General features: G+C 41.9%; 1 protein-coding gene across 1 annotated transcript in view; it reads left to right on the top strand.

Annotated features, from left to right (window-relative positions):
* The window catches only part of TATDN2 (TatD DNase domain containing 2), a 35285-nt gene that overhangs the window by 13344 nt on the left and 11349 nt on the right, over positions 1–10592 (top strand). The window lies entirely within an intron of this gene.

The following is a 10592-nucleotide window of genomic DNA, read 5'->3' as shown; positions in this document are numbered from 1 at the left end:
GATGAGGTCTTGCTGCCCAGGTAGGTCTCAAAACCCGTGGGCTCAGGCAGTCCACTCACCTCAGCCTCCCAAAGGCACGGGATTACAGGCTGAGCCACTGAGCCCAGCTCAGAGTTTTTTTGTTTGTTTGAGTCAGGGTCTCTGTCACCCAGGCTGGATTGTAGTGGCACGATCACAGCTTATTGCATCTTCCGCCTCCTGGTCTCAGTCAGTCCTCCTGCCTTAGCCTTCTGAGTAGCTGGGTCTATAGGCATTCACCACTATATGCAGCTAATTTTTCGAATTTTTATAGGGACGAGGTCTCACTATGTTGCCTGGATTGGTCTTAAATTCCTGGGCTTAAGCAGTCCTCCTGCTTCAGCCTCCCAAAGTGCTGGGATTACAGGTGTGAGCCAGTGGGCCTGGCTCAGAGTTATTAATAAGCCTAAATTGAGTTGTTTTTTTTTTTTAAAAAGGATTCATATGTTAGGATATATATGGGCTTGGTTGCTTTATGAAAGGCCTTATTAATTCGCTTAAACAAAAATAGAAGTTTGACTTAAGATGGATGACTTCATCATGTCAAGGGATCTGATGCCTTTTGTCTTAACGCTCTGCTGCCCCTCAACATAGTGTCTGCCCGTCTTTTGGTGTGAGATGACTACTCATGGGCCTCAGAGTTTGTTACGTTGACATTCTGACCAATAAGGGGAAAAGAGAAGAGGAAAGTACATTTCCTCCTCTTTTTCTTTTTTTTTTTGAATCAGAGTCTCACTCTGTTGCCCAAGCTGGAGTGCAGCGGCACGCTCAGGGCCACCACAGCCTTGACCTGCTAGGCTCAGGTGAGCCTTTTGCCACAGCCTTCCAAGTAGCTGGAACCACAAGCATACCATGACCCCCAGCTAATTTTTTGATTTATTGTAGAGATGAGGTCTCACCAAGTTGCCCAGGCTGGTCTCGAACCCATGGACTCAGGCAGTCCTCTTGCCTCAGCCTCTCAAAGTGCTGGGATTACAGGTGTAAGCCACCATGCCTGGCAGACAGGTGTTTTGTATGTTTTACTGAATGCTCAACCTGCAGATCCGTAGCAGTTTTTCCAGCATTATTTGTGGAAAAGACTTGACATCCTGTTAAAAAACAATTGATTAAAATGTATGTGCTGAGCCGGGCTCGGTGGCTCAGCCTGTAATCCTGCGCCTTTGGGAGGCTGAGGTGAGTGGATTGCCTGAGCCCATGGGTTGGAGACCAGCCTGGGCAAGATTTTTTAACATAACTTCTAGTTGGGAAAGACCATTTCTCCATTCTACCCATCTCTCCATCCTTTACAACTCAAGGCAATCCCTCTTGTCTTTTAGCTCTCTTTTAGTACTTACCTCCATGTTTCCTTTTTTTTTGTTTTTTGGAGTTGGAGTCTTACTCCATCGCCCACGCTGGAGTGCAGTGACATGCATGCTCACAGCCATCCCATTGTTGACCTGCTGTGCTCAGGCGATCCTTTGGCCTCAGCCTTCCAAGTAGTTGGAACTACAGGTGTGCACTACCATACCCGGATAGTTTTTTAAAAAATTTTTTTGTAGAGGTGAGGTCTTACCAAGTTGCCCAGGCTGTTCTCAAATGCATGGGCTCAGGCAATTCCCTTACCTCAGGCTCCCAAAGTGCTGGGATTACAGGCTTAATGCCTCCATGTTTCTAAGTAATCTTGTACTGTTGATTGATTTTTCAGTTTTAGACATCTGAGGACCTCCTGCTGGAGTAGATGAAAATTTAGTTCTCTTCCTCCTTCAGTAGCATCTGTACCCATGTACACATTGACTTCTCCTTTCTGCAGCCTTCCTGTGTTGCTTTAACATCATTTGGGGTTAAATCTGTTTATTACCACTATGTTCACAACTGAGTTACCTAGTATACTCTGGTCACGTTTTCTTTCTTGTAAAACTTTTTTCTTCAAGTTCATCATTACTTTGTTTTTTTCTTTTGGTTTTTCCTGTACCTTTGTTTCATCCCCAAACTGCCGTAAAATTCTTCTCAACACTGTCAAAATAAGCAGTCTGTCTCCTTTTTCCCCTCAGAGTTGTACCTCCTCAAACCTTGTTTTCTACTCTGATCTGGACTTCTTGCCTGTTGGCCAGCTGGCAGCTATCTTTCTGGAATCTCCCTTCACATTTCTCCTGTTTTGACTCTTTTGTCTGCTGTATTCTGTGTCTTCTCATGTTCTTCTTCCTTGAATTACCCCCACATTTTGGTGGAATACTTTTTTCTAGTAGCTTCTTGTGAAAATGGTACATGGTAGACACTTTTTTGAGGGGAAGATGTGTGTGTTTGAAATTGCCTGGATTTTACCTTCAGCCTTGATTATAAATTTGGCTGGTTTTGGAATCCCAGGTTGGAAGTAGTTTTTCTTTGGGACATTGAAGACATAGCTTCTTTGCATTTTTTCCTCTGGTTTTGTTGAGATGTCTGAAGCTATTCTGATTCCTGAACCTTGGTATATGATTGTATTTTTTTTCTTTCAGGAATCTTGTGAATTTCTTGATCCCAGGGGTTTGTAGTTTCACAATGTTGTTACTCATTTTGCCGAACATCAGATATTCCTTTTCAACCTAGAATAGAAACCCATGTACTTTAGTTGTAGAAAATTTTTGTGAATTACTGCATTTGCTGATGTTTTCTTCTTGTTTTTCCTTGCTCTTTCTCTAGCTTCTGTTATTTGGATGTTGGATTTTCAGAACTGGTCCTCCTATTGCCTTTCTCATTTATTATCTATCCAATATATTGCTTTATTTTGTGGATGTCTATATCTTCCAACCTAGCAGTTTTAGTTTTACTTTTTGCTGTTATGTTTTTATTATCTAAGAACGCTAAGAAATTTTTAAAATAACATTTCTGTTCTTGTTTCATCTTTTGTCATCACTTTTAGGAAACTAGTGGTAGTTTTTTTGTTTGTTGGTTGGTTTCAGTTTTCTGTTTGTTTAAATTGCTTTCTGTTTGTTTTGATCTCTTTTTTCTTTTCTTTTTTTTAAAATCTGACCCTGTGCAGGCCTCAGTTAAGGTACACACCTTAACTGTGTCTTAGTTTTTTTTTTAATCTCTTTTTTCTATGTTAGAGGATGGTCTTTATATGTCTGGTGATCTTTGGTTGTCCTTTTAGATTAAGAGTGGGAGATTTGGGCAGGGTGCAGTGGCTCACGCCTATAATCCCAGCACTTTGGGAGGCCGAGATGTGAGGATTGCCAGAGCCCACGGGTTCGAGACCAGCTTAGGTAACTTGGTGAGACCTCGTCTCTACGATCAATAAAAAACAATTAGCCGGACGTGATGGCGCATGCCTGTAGTTCCAGCTACATGGAAGGCTGAGGCAGGTCACCTGAGCCCAGCAGGTCGAGGCTGTGGTGGCCGTGAGCATGCCACTGCACTCCAGCCTGGGCGGCAGAGTGAGAGACTCCAACTCAAAGAAATAAAATAAAAGAATGGGAGATTTGGCCAAGCGCAGTAGCTCATACTTGTAATTCCGGTGCTTTGGGAGGCCAAGGTAGGAGGATTGCTTGAGTCCAGGAGGTCAAATTTGCAGTGAACTATGCTTGCATCACTGCACTCCAGCCTGGGTGGCAGAGCAAGACCCTCTCTTTACAAAAACATTAGCAGGGTGTGGTGGCATATGCCTGTAGTCCTGGCTACTCAGAGGCTGAGGTGGGATATTTTGAGCCCAGGAGTTTGGAGCTGCAGTGAACCATGATTTTGTGCCATTGCATTCCAGCCTGGGTGACAGTGAGACCCCGACTCAAATATGTTGAGATATATATATCCGTTGGGGTTTTTTCCCCATTTTGTTTTCTTGTGTTTCCATAACTTTTTACTTACGGCTCCTTTTTAAAATTTCTATTTCTTCTTATTTCTGCTTTCTATATGAAAGTTGGTTTTTTTTTTAAGTCAGAGTCTCACTCTGCTGCCTGGGCTGGAGTGCAGTGGCATGATGATGGCTCACTGCAGCCTTAACTTCCTGGGCTCATCCTTCTACCTCAGTCTCCCGAGTAGTTGGGACTACAGGTGTGCGCCACCATGCCCAGCTTATTTGTTATAGAGACAAGGTCTCACTATGTTGCCCAGGCTGATCTTGAACTCCTGTGCTCAAGTGGCGCTCCTGCCTTGGCCTCCCAAAGTTCTGGGATTACAGGTGTGAGCCACCGTGCCTGACTCCATTTTTGGCAAACTTAATTTCCAAGAAAACAGTTTTAGTGTTTTGAGTATTCCTTTCTTAGAACCTTGTGTTTTGAGATTTTATTATCTCTCTTGTCTCTGTGAGGATATTATGTGTTTGTTTGGAATTTTTCTTCTGCTTTCTCTGCTAGTCTTGTTTCTTTTTTTTTTTCCTGAATATTTTGGTTTCTGTTATGGCAGGGCTTTCCTCAGATATCTCGGTTGTCCATTCATATTCATTCCCTTTGCACTTAAAGACATCTTGTGGATCACCTACCAGTAACTTGACTGCACTTTTTTACAAAATACTGAAAAATTAATTGCTTCATATTAAATATTATAGCATTGGAACCAATTATTTTATTGTAATGATATTTGTCTTATAGTGGAATTTTGGACATTGAGGAACTTATGACAAAAAATCAAAATTTTATATCTTATATTTTTCTTTTCTTTCTTTCTTTCTTTTTTTTTTTTTTGTGTCAGAGTCTCACTCTGTCACCCAGGCTGGAGTACAGTGGCATGCTCATGGCCATCCCAGCATCGACCCACTGGGCTCAGGTGATCTTTCCTCTTCAGCCTTCTAAGTAGCTGGAACTACAGGCGCGTGCTACCATGCCTGGCTAAGTTTTTAATTTTTTAATTTTTATGTATTGTAGAGATGAGGTCTCACCAAGTTTCCCAGGTTGGTCTCAAACCCCTGTACTCAGGCAATCCTCTCGGCCTCCCAAAGTGCTGGGATTATAGGCTTGAGCCACTGTGCTCAAGATATTTATTAAAAATTAAATTCAAGATTATTAAAAAATAAATATCTTATATTTTTCTAACATGTGATAACATGCAAAATAGTCACCAGCATGCATTTCTGGTTCATTGATATATGTTGTACAATAGTAATTTGTTTGACATCTTCCACATCTTTTCTATTCAATCAAACAATGCAATCTCGTTTTCTTCCTTCCACATTAATGATATATAACTTATCGTCCAGTTTGTTTTTCAAAGATCATGTGGAAGGACATACTCCTGATTCCTGAAAACCACTTCTCAACTGGTTGATCAGAAACTTGACAAATTTCAAATAGGACATAGGTTTTTCATTGTTTTTGAATGGAAAATTTCAAGGAAACACACATTTTGAAAAATTGTGCCAGCAATCTCTTTTTGAGAGTCCCCTGAGAGGGGACATTTGAGTGGTTTGCTAGATTTACGATGCCCTCTCAAAAGGGGATATCTGAGTGTAAAGTATTGAAGATGAAGCACTAAAAAGCTGACTGAAAGTTCTGTGTGTTCCAGTCTGGGATATCTGAGTGTAAAGTATTGAAGATGAAGCACTAAAAAGCTGACTGAAAGTTCTGTGTGTTCCAGTCTAAGTAGTCAGATCAAGTCTCTGCAAAAAAATTATAAAAATTAGCCAGTTGTGGTGGCACATGCCTGTAGTCCCAGGTACTCAAGAGACCAATGAAAGGATTGCCTGAGCCCAGCAGGTTGAAGCTGTGGTGAGTTGTGATCATACCACTGCACTCTAGCCTAGGCAACGGAGTAAGACCTCAACTCAAAAAATAATAAAATAGTATGATTAAAAAAAAAGAGTTCTCTGTGTGTGTGTGTGTGTGTGTGTGTTTATCATTTGGTAGGCTTCAGCATAGAGCGATGACTTCAGGTAATTTTGTGTGGTCCCAAACCAGATCTGAAGCTCAGTCCTCAAGTCCATTTCCCTCTGGAGAAATTCTGTGCTCCTTCACCTAGGAGGCTTACACCTGCCTGCTGGTGTTTTGGGAGTCAGGCTGAGGGAGGTTCCCACTGTTCAGTATGTAATGGTACCCCACCCTCGACTATGTCTGTTGTCCCTGATTTTTCTATTGTCCCCTTGGTTTAATTTTTCCAAGCATGAGCCCTTGTCTTGGATAGGGAAAGAGCAAACCTATTTGCACAGAGTGGGAATGTTGGGGAGGCGGGAGGAGTCTAGGGATCTTGATAGGCTTCCAACTAATTTCTCCTATTTTCATCTCCCAACTTCACCATTTTGAGAGATCTGGTACTTTCAATTCCTGAGTCTTTCTGGGGTCCTGTGGTCTGTTTCTGGATTTTCTCACTACAGGGTTAGGTTCTAGCCATCTGTGATCTGTTCATGTAACTGCTTTCTAGCATCCATCCTCCCCTGCCTCCTGTCCTGAAACCTTGACTAGCATCCAACTTTTGTTGATTGACTGATTGAGTCAATGTCTTACTTTGTTGCCCAGGCTGGAGTGCAGTGGAATGATCATGGCTTACTATAGCCTCGACTTCCTGGGCTCGGGTAATCCTCCCACTCAGCCTCCTGAGTAGCTAGGATGACAAGTGTGTGCCACCATGCCTGGTTAATTAAAAAAATTTTTTTTGTAGAGACAAAAACTGTGTTGCCCAGGCTGGCCTTGAACTCCTGGCCTCAAGTAATCCTTCCACCTCGTCCTCCCAAAGTGCTGAGATTACAGGTGTGAGTCACCACACCCAGCCTGATTTTTGATTTGCTTTGATGTTTATTTTTGTATGCTTTCTCCTTGTAGTTTTATGTCTTTTCAAATCTATTTCCTCTAATATTAGAAGAATTTTTGAGAAGGAAGGACAAAAAAGATAAATGCCATGTATATAATTGGAAATTCCTATGTGAAGTAGGTTTTGTAACCTAATTTTCTTATCAAGTATACAATGAATGTGTTTTCTTTCTAATGTGGAACATCATCTTTTTTGGCTGCCTCGAATTTTCCATTAAATGAATGAAACTTCCACAGTAATACCCGAACTTCTGTTTGTAAGACTGGATATTTACGTTGTCTCTGCTATGTATCTATTTGGAGGCAGCACAGTATAGTAGGTAAGCACATGAGTGTTGGAATCAGACCATTTGAGTTCACATCCTGTCCCTGCCTCCTGAATTTTGATCTATTTTTCCCCCTTTAGTTGGAGTCTCACTATGTCACCAGGCTGGAGTGCAGTGGCATACTCACAGCCTTCTCAGCTTTGACCTGCTGGGCTCAGGAGATCCTTCTGCCTCAGCCTTCCAAGTAGCTGGAACCACAGACGTGTACCACCACGTCTGGCTAATTTTTTTGATTTATTGTAGAGATGAGGTCTCGCTAGGTTGCCCAGGCTGGTCTCGAATCCCTCGGCCTCCCAAAGTGCTGAGATTACAGGTATGAGCCACCACACACGGCTGTGAATTTTGATCTTGAGAGAACCATTTAACCTATTTAAGTCCCAGTTTGTTCCTGTGTTTAAAAATGGCTAGTTTTTCAAATGTTATTACAGCTAAGAAAAATAATATAAGTGGTCAGAAAACTCTTTCTGTGAAGGGTCAGATAGTAAATATTTTGGGTTTTGCTGGCTATACAGCTGCTGTTAAAACTATTCAACTTTGTATGAAAGAAACCATAGACAATATACAAGTGAATGTGTCTCACTGTATTCCAATAAAACTTTATTTACACAACAGGGTGTGTGGGATTTGGCTTGTTGGCCATAGTGTACCAAACCCTGAAAGCGCTTTGCTCAGTGCCTAGTATGTAATAGGCTCTCAATAAACGTAACTTTAAATTTTACCATATGAGCTTGATCCTAAGGCACTCTTGAATATGGGCAGTCTCTCATTTTCCCAAAAAGAAAATTGAAAAACCTTGCCAAGCATGGGGCTCACGCCTGTAATTTCAGCACTTTGGGAGGATTGCTTGAGGGCCAGGAGTTTGAGAACAGCCTGGCCAACATATAAAGTGAAATTTAAAAGAAAGAAAATTCAAAGCCTTTTTTTGGCCAGCTTGATTATATATCCTTTCAAGGATTTAGATGACATAGTGCTTATTTCTAGTTACATGTGCTTTTTTTTTTTTTGAGTCGAGATCTCACTCTCTCGTCCAGGCTTGAGTGCAGTGACCTGGAGTGCAGTGGCATGATCACAGCTCCCCACAGCCTTGACCTCCTGGGCTCAGGTGATCCTTCCGCCTCAGCCTCCCAAGTAGCCAAGACTACAGGTGCATGCCATCATGCCTATCTAACTTTTTAATTTTTTTGTAAAGATGAGATCTTGCTATGTTGCCTAACAACTCAAACTCCTGCAGTCAAGTGATCCTCCTCCTTCAGCCCTCCAAAGTACTGAGATTACAGGGATGAGCTACTGCACCCAGCCTGCATGTGTGTGTTTTTTTTTTTTTTGAGTGGGAGTCTCACTCTGTTGTCTGGGCTGGAGTGCAGTGGCACGTTCACGGCCATCGCAACTGCGACCTGCTGGGCACAGGTGATCCTTCCACTCAGCCTTCCAAGTAGCTGGAATTACAAGTGCTTGCTACCACAGCTGGCTAGTTTTTTTATTTATTGTAGAGACGAGGTCTCACCAAGTTGCCCAGGCTGGTCTCAAATCCCTGAACTCAGGCATCCTCTTGCCTCTGCCTCCCAAAGTACTAGGATTATAAGCGTGAGCCACCAAGCTTGGCAACGTGTGCATTTTTTAAATTGCTTTTTTTCTCTCTGCCGTTTTCCTATCCAGTGATTACATTTCCCTGTTTGTTTCATGATTATTTTAGTTCATTTGAAATAGGATCCAAATAAGAACTATATGTGGCAGTTTTTAAATATGTCAAGTCTCTTAGTTTTGTAGGTATTTCCTCCCCTGTTTCCCTCCAGATGCTGTAATTTATTTTTTGGAAAAAAACAAGATTATTTGTCTTGTACAGTTTCCTGCAGCTGAAATTTTGCTGATGAGTTATAGTACTTTTTGAACCTGTCTATGATGGTGTTCCTGGAAATTTTATTCCAGGTTGCAAATAGCTGTTCATATCACATTTAGGCAGTCTGTTTTACATCTTTCTTGGAGATGGATTTTTTGGGATTGCCACAATGTGATCACTTCCAATTATTTTGTATTAAAGGAATGGCTTCTTAGGGGTCTTTTTGGAGAGAAAAATCTTACCTCATATTTGGGCTTTTGGTTATTCTAATAAGATTAATTTTGTGTTGTTAAGAAATGGTAAAATAAATCTTGTAGGGCTAGACTGCAAAGTTGTTAATTGTGTTGCTTTGTATACAAAAGCAGAATGGTGATTCCCGTATGTGTTGCTGGATATTCAGCAGGAAAAAAACTTGTCAATCTCAGGCAAGACTGAAATTTTTATTGTCTGGGTGAAAGAAATTTTCCGTTACAAGCAAGATGGTTTTTGAAGGATTGTTCTCCCTTATAGATAAAAATTTTAAAACTTTTTAGGGGAAATTTTAGACATACTCCAAGTAACCAAAATAGTGTAATGAATCCTCAGGTACCTGTCACTCAGTATCAGGTTTCAGATTAAATTTTATTTTATTTTTATTTTTGAGTTGGAGTCTCACTTTGTCACCCATACTGGAGTGCAGTGGCCGCTTCTGGCCACCGCAGCCTCAACCTGCTGGGCTCCAGCAATCCTTCCGCCTCAGCCTTCCAAGTAACTGGAACTACAGGCGCGTGCTACCACACCCGGCTAATTTTTTGATTTATTGTAGAGATGAGGTCTTGCCAAATTGCCCAGGCGGGTCTCAAACCCACAGGCTCAGGCAGTCCACTCACCTCAGCCTCTCAAGGCGTGGGATTACAGGCTGAGCCACCGAGCCTGGCTAGATTAAATTTTAAATGTGCTGCAATTGAAGTTATCTTGCATTTTTTTTTTTTTTTGAGTTGGAGTCTCACTCTGTTGCCCAGACTGGAGGGCAGTGGCTGCTTCTGGCCACCGCAGCCTCGACCTGCTGGGCTCCGGTGATCCTTCCACCTCAGCCTTCCGAGTAACTGGAACTACAGGCACACGCTACCACGCCCAGCTAATTTTTTGATTTATTGTAGAGATGAGGTCTTGCCAAGTTGCCCAGGCGGGTCTCGAACCCGCAGGCTCAGGCAATTCACTCACCTCGGCCTCCCAAAGCGCGGGATTACAGACTGAGCCATGGAGCCCGGCCTTTCTTGCATTTTTGAAACGATTCTTGTTTGGATATTTCTACTATTCAAGAAGGCATTAGCAGCCAGAAATCTAAGGCAGGAAAGCATAAAGTGAGAAATATAATTCACTTAAATTTTTGTTTCCAACATTTGTTCCTGTTGAAGTTTAGAGGCATGGAGAATTAGTATAGACAACAGAAGCAAAGTTTTGTTCGATTTTAAGGAGGTAATCAATTTATCTATAATGATTTTTCATAGTTTTTGTTTTATTATGTGAATTATATTTGCTTACAAAAATATTCAAATAAGGTCCCTGCCTATAATCTCAGTACTTCAGGAGGCAGAGGCAAGAGGATTTCCTGAGCTCAGGGGTTTAAGATCGACCTGGGAGCCGGGCTCGGTGGCTCAGCCTGTAATCCCGTGCTTTGGAAGGCTGAGGTGAGTGGATTGCCTGAGCCCACGGGTTCGAGACCTCATCTCTACAATAAAT

The sequence above is a fragment of the Carlito syrichta genome, unplaced genomic scaffold (assembly GCF_000164805.1).
Source record: "Carlito syrichta isolate Samal-C Ts95f unplaced genomic scaffold, Tarsius_syrichta-2.0.1 Scaffold304318, whole genome shotgun sequence".
Taxonomy (NCBI): domain Eukaryota; kingdom Metazoa; phylum Chordata; class Mammalia; order Primates; family Tarsiidae; genus Carlito; species Carlito syrichta.
This window is presented reverse-complemented; position numbering and strand designations above follow the sequence as displayed.